This window comes from Nicotiana tabacum, chromosome 6 (genome assembly GCF_000715075.1).
Source record: "Nicotiana tabacum cultivar K326 chromosome 6, ASM71507v2, whole genome shotgun sequence".
NCBI lineage: Eukaryota > Viridiplantae > Streptophyta > Magnoliopsida > Solanales > Solanaceae > Nicotiana > Nicotiana tabacum.
Genome location: NC_134085.1, coordinates 172022655 through 172029414, shown reverse-complemented (window position 1 = coordinate 172029414; position 6760 = coordinate 172022655). Strand labels below are relative to the sequence as shown.

The following is a 6760-nucleotide window of genomic DNA, read 5'->3' as shown; positions in this document are numbered from 1 at the left end:
TTGCATTAGACAGATGGTGAAAAGGGTTTGAACAAAACAAGCAAAATAGTCATGGGTTGCAACCCTGGAACAATCCTAGATAACACTAGACGAGTTACTACTACTAAACGAACTAGGAAAATAAGAAGCAGAAGGGTTTGGGCCAATAAGACAATGTCTGGATTGCAACCCCAAAAATAACTTGGACAACAGAAATGACAACAAAGTAAACCACCAAAACTCCTCCCTGGCTAGCCAAGAAAGGAGTGTCTTTCCAATTACCAAGCTCGACATCTTAGCCACTGGGTTGCGCATCAAAATTACTGGGACCTTTACCAATTTCAATAGCATGAACTTCAGTCGGAAAGTTCCCAAGAGGATTCTTATATTCCCTGTCACCACGTATCTTCCCCACAAAGTGTGCATCATTATGTGCAGGTAAAGGATTCTGTGCAATGTTCTGGGTGTCACTGCCTTGGACTACAATTATCCCATTTTAAATCATTCTTTCTATCTCCCTTTTCAAAATACGACAATCTTCAATGTTATGCCCTTGGACATTAGAGTGGTACATGCACCGTCCAGTAAGATCAAAACCTTTTGCATATGGGTCCGAAGTATAGCTGATGAGCGGCTCAATCATGCTAGACTGTTTTAACTTTTCAAACAAGCTTATGTAGGATTCTCCGATTGGAGTGAAAGACTTTTCTCTTTGCTGCTGCCTTCTCATCTTGTACTCCGGCCTTGGTTAGAACCTCTTTCGGGTAGGGGGTTGATATGATTGTAGAGGTGGGTAAGACATTTGTGGATGCGTTGCAAGTCGTTGCGGGTTTTGTGAGTGTGGAGCATATAACGGTGCATTGTAGATAGAGTACTGGGGAGGTAAGGTATGACTTTGGGGATTTTGTGGAAGAAAGTAGCATTGGGGAGCATTATTTGGAGTACGAGGATATTCATGGGGTCGGTATTGAGGCTAAAAGCGTTTAGCAGGAATGCCCACTGGATCATGTCGTTGGCGAGGCTCGACAACATCTTTTCTATCAATCGGAGAACTGACCCGAGCAACTTGTTCGTTCCATCTGAACCAAAACTCCCTAAAACTTTCCTTGGTTCTCTTTCCTTGGGCATCATGGACTTTGAACACAGTCTCGCTAGTGGATCGAGGAAGAGTAGTTGGTGGAGGAGCTACAAAAATAGGAGCAGATGCCGGAGCAGGGTATGAGGTTATTTTGGCTGGTGGAGCATAGAACATTTGGGAGGAAGTGCTAGGGTAATTGTTGTAAGGGGTAAAACCCGGTGCCAGTTGAGGGGAAAGGTTGACGGTTGTGGGAACCTGGGCTTGTGATAGTGGTGGGATGATTGCAGGGTTTTCAGTGTAGTTAGTGGGGAATGAAGGTGGAGGATGCCCCTTGACCCAAGACTGATATATTTCTGCCATCTGTTGTTTCAACCTCCGAACCTCCTCTTTCAGTTCCGATTCTGATTCTACAATCTCCCTTGGTGGGTGCACAACCTCAGTGTCTGTTTCTTTGCTAGCCATGATTGACTTATGCTTTCTGGTGCTGTATGGACGAATCACCAAAGTGCCACAAACTAACCACCCTCTGTTATAATAACAATGAAAGTAACAAAGAGGAGCAAAACAAAGCCAACATGTTAGCGTTAGAGCATTTATCAAATAGAAATATCACATTCCGTGCAATGCCCCTAGCAACAATTAACGGTTCTAGAATGACTTCGAGGGTACGAAGGTCATATGGCATCATCCCAATTTCACTCTTCTTGCCCCTTTTCCTCTTCATCTTCCTTACTAACACTGCTTGGTTTTTCATTTCTTTTCCCCTCTTTTCTTTCTGATCATCGCACTTTTCTTTCCTCCTATTTCTCACGTTCCACAACTTCATTTTCTTTTTTTCTTTTTTCCTTTTTTTTTCTTTCTTCTTTTTTGTTTTTAATAATGATTCGATCGAACCCTATGTGTTGCCTACGTATCATGTCCCTCATGAATCAGATCAAGCGTAGTTCTGGAAAAAAATGATGGATAAAATAAACTAAAACAAATCTTTTAGATTTTCCATTTATAACTCTTTTTTTGGTTTTTCAAATACAAAAAAAAAGGAAGTACTATAACAAAAGACTCGACAATCTTAACTAGACTGACAGACTCGATACTACTGTACAAGACTAATAATTAAAAGACAACATAAAATAGACTAAAAAATAAAAAATTTCCTCAAGCAGCTCGTGCATGCAATGGTCTTGACTAGAATGGTCCTGGGGTATTTGTCATGATCAAATCCTGGTAAATGAATCCATACCTGAATGAAAAAAATAAGACCAAACAGATTAAATGACTCGAGACACTATGTGAGACCACACCTCCTATTAGACACATGCAAGACAAGCTTAGGCTATTTTTGAAAATTAAACTACATGGCCAAGAGTGGCTATTAATGCAAACTCAACAATATTGACCTCATGGACAAGGAAAATGCCTCACTAAGGCTTCTATGGATTCAAACTACGAATATCATGGCCCAAAATTAATTTGTGAAAATGCCCCATTTTGCAAAAATGATCGATATGGCCCGAAGTGGCTGAAGATGCAAACTCAAAAGGACGGACCTTAAGGTAGTGGGACACTTAGTTGCGAACTCAGGATTCAGAGACATGAGTCATGAACCACTTTTTGCGAAAATGACCTATTTTGCAAGAATGACCGATGTGGCCAAAAGTGGCGAAAGATGCAAACTCAATAAGGACGTGCCTTAAAGTAATATGACTCCTAGTTGTGGACTCAAGATCCTAAGATATGGGTAATTGAACCACTTTTGCGAAAATGACCCCATTTTGCAACAATGGCCGACATGGCCAAAAGTGGCCAGACATGCAAGATTTGGCTAAGACCCCGCAAAGCCAAGAACCTAAGACTCACTAGGAAGACCGAACCCTATGTGGGTTGCCTACGTATCACATCTCGAAAGACGAGAATCAGGTTCGCGTAGTTCGGGAAGATTAGAGATGAGAGAAAGCTTAAGAAATGACACTAATTTGGAAAAATATATTTTTTTGTCTGTTGTCTTCTCTTTTTTTTTTTTGAAAAAATGATTGAAAATGTAAAATCTTTTGGGATTTTCTTTTTCATTTTTATTTTTGAATTTTTTGGAAAATAGTGAAAAAGTGTAAAATCTTTTTTTTTTGGATTTTTCGTTTTTCATTTTTTTGAATTTTTGGAAAATAATGGAAAAGTGTAAAAAAAAAATTGGATTTTCTATTTTCAATTTTTTTTGTCTTTTCTTGAAAAAGTCGTGAAAGAAAAATATAACCGAGCCCTACTTGCTTCATTTTTCACCCTTCTTTCCCAAACATCGGTCCGCCAAATGACCATTTTACCCTCAAAGATGCAACATATATCACATGAGAATGATTGAATGTCTTTTTGGGTCACAGACCCATTTTGACAAAATTTGGATAGGCTTCCTACAAAGGGACACAGTGCCTGGGTCCGAGCCCTACTAGGTTCGAATAACATGATGCAAATAAAAATGACCTAAAGGCTGACCTAAGTTTGGGGTTCACTAACAAGGCAATTCGGGGGAGCGTATGGTCGACGATGGCTGCTCAAGCTTTCCACCCACTCCATACGTCCGACTGCCCCCCTCCTAAATTAAGGGTGACTCAACAAAGAGTTCGTGCACGCGACGCGTACTCCGAGACTTGTTGCAGAAAGAAGACCCATGGTAATGCAAATGATGACAGTTTATAAAGCAGTAACATATTAAGTAAAGCGATAAACAAATAACCAACAAAACAGGGAAATAAGGCAAACAAAGCAAATAAACAAAGCATATAAAGAAAACAAAAACCTCAACTGAATATCCTAAAAGCCAACAAGATCAAGTATCAGCTCGAACCTGCAAGGTCCCCAGCAGAGTCGCCAGAGATGTCACACCTTTTTTAAAAAAAAACCACACTAACCCTCTTAAATAAATAAAAATTTTTTGTAAAGCTCAAAAGGGTTTTCCAATTAGAAAGTGACAAAAATTCGTGTTCAAAAGGATTAACTCAGAGTCGCCACCTGACATTTGATTTCGGTGTGTCAGGTCACCGTTTATTTAAAAATAATTTTTTTTCCTTTTAAAACACTTGAGACTCCAAAACTAAATCTGCACCAGAGATTCGGGTAAGGGGGTTCATTTGACTCGGGGAGAAGGTGTTAGGCACTCCCCAAGTCATGTGATAGTCACGGTTGCGTACTTGATCTAGTCGGCTTTTAAAATATTCGAATTGTGGTAAAAATAAACACAGAAAAGAAAAGTAAACACACAAGAGGCTCGAGGTCGTCCCCACCTAATAAAAGAAAATGAAAATAAAATAAAAATACTACGAGTTTAACTTTCGGCCTCCAAATACAAATACTTCGGGGCATACCCGGATAAAATATATACAAACCCTTCGGGGCATTCCCCGAAATATAACTAACTAAAGGGAACGACCTCTCATCTCGAATTAAAAGTGCATAAACGTCCTAATATTGCCTAAACCATGCTAAGCTCCACAATGAACCAGTGAGTAGAAGGCTTACCGATTCCAAATGAAACTTAAGCAATTTATTTTCATAATATTACTAACTCATGACCAAAACAATTACTAGCATTAAATAACCTCACAAAATCATGTCTTAAACTGGATATGATACTACTAGTTAACAACACCCTAATTTGTCAGCAGATAACAAAAGTTTGTAAAGAAAGGGAAAAGGAACGATTGGCACGAAGCTTATCTACCAAAAGACGATTAATCACTATTGGTAGAAAACATGTTTATGCTCTCATGACCTATATAAGCGCGTATTGGCGTAGATTTGCAAAACAGAGATTCAAAAATTTACCATTGGAGATTAAATTAAAGATTGAACTTGAACTGACCTCACCTAGCATAGCAAAGTATTCACAGAATAACAATTGAAGTATATTATGCAAGCAAACACAAATTACTCACATAATAAAAATCTGAGATTAAATTAAGAACGGAGGAAGGGGTGAACCTCAATGAGTAGATTTCCTTCAGATTAGAGAAGCTTCGAGTTTACAGTTTTGTCCGGATGAAGAGCAATAGAATTCGGCAACAAAAATTGAGTAGCAGCCGAAAAACAAATCAGCAAGAACGTGAACCGGATCCCGAACGACGACTGAGACCAGCTCGACCTCGTATCAATCAAACTTCGTTTTTGAAATAGAAATCCGATATTGAAAAGGAAAGGGATGGAAACATTTTCATACTTTTTTTTGTTTTCTGATTTTTAAAAATGGAAAATAAAACTTGAACCAAGAACTAAATTCAAACTATTTTTTCATTTCTCGTTCCAAGATTCTGTCACGTTTCCTTTTTGTTTTTTCGCTCCCTACCTCTGTTTTCTGTTCTTGTATATGTGTGTGTATGTTTCAGGTTGTTTTGTGAGGTGATATGCTGATGGAGTAAGTTGCTTCTGAAGGTGTGAAGAAGAAGAAGGAGTGTCGGATGTTGTTGTTGGAGTGTGCTTAGGGGTGTTTGCTGGTGGGAGCGGCGGCCGGTGGTTGTTCGCTGGTTGACAGAAGCAGGGGCCGTTGGTTTTAGGGTCTCTTTGGTTACTGTTGGTTTTTTGTGTCTTGGTTGAAGAAGGTTGCTTGTGTCTTGGTTGAAGAAGGAGATGGGTTAGGGCTTTTTTTGTCTTGTTCAAGAAGATGAAGTAGCTCCTATGGGTTTTTTTTAGGTCTTCTCCTAAAATAAATGATCTTGGCCCTTAGATAGGGATGAAATGAATGGCTTGGATTAATTTCTCAAAAATGGCTGATGGGTCAAAAGATTGGGCTCAGATTTGGGCTTCTATTTGGGCTAAAATTGTCTTTAAAAATGGTCCTTTAGCTTTACAAGACTAAAAATGTTGATTTCTTTCCTAAAACAATACACTATAAAATTGTAAAATCATTACTAATTAATTAAAACGAACTATATTATGACTTTGGTATTTTCAAGGATTATAATAAAAATGGGTAAAAAATAATATTCTTCTAAAAATACCCAATAACTTAATTAAGTAGAGAAAAATGAAACTATTTTTTTGTATTTTTTAATTTTATAATAAAAATAATGTAAAAGAGTCAAAATTAGTTGAAATAACTATATTAGACCTAAATTAAGTATTTAAGTACTAAATTATGTAAAATCTTGGGGAGGGTCAAAAATCACATGTCTACACTATTATACTGTTATGTGGATTCTTAAGCAATATTATGTGAGTAATGGATTATTATACCTAATGTTACTGAAAATGCATCAATGTCTCACGATACTACTCATCTTTATCCTTCGGCAAGCTACTATTTTGGATTTTCTATTGTTTGAATTTTCCTCCTTAAAGGAAAGAAAAGACCTACCTTCCACCTGAAACATAAGATTTAGAGAGAATAAAGAACAACTTGGGAATCAAATTCAGGAGCAACTTCCAGACATATTTTGCTTTTGGATTTTAATGCTTTTAACATCACTAGCTGAAGCTTGACTTGAATCCCCAAAACCTTGACCTACTGATTTTTGTGTTATTTGATTGGTTTTAGGTTATTTTTAAAACTATACAACTAAAATTTGTTCTGGAGCCAACTTAATCATTTCTAGGATGCCTAGTTACTAGAGTTTATTCCTGATTTCTTTGTTTCATGAATTCTTATGCCACTGCTCTCCTAATTGGGTGAGATGGACTAATAAGAAAGCCTAGTACAGTGTCTTAGTTGCCCTTTATTTC

General features: G+C 37.7%; 1 long non-coding RNA gene across 1 annotated transcript; it reads right to left on the bottom strand.

Annotated features, from left to right (window-relative positions):
• Positions 1 to 2031: 2031 nt before the first annotated feature.
• On the bottom strand, positions 2032 to 5697 carry LOC107766647 (uncharacterized). Its single transcript, XR_001643749.2, has 2 exons — positions 5027 to 5697; positions 2032 to 2297 (listed from the first exon to the last, which is right to left on the bottom strand). It is a non-coding gene; the product is annotated as an uncharacterized LOC107766647 (long non-coding RNA).
• Between the last annotated feature and the right edge of the window lie 1063 nt (positions 5698 to 6760).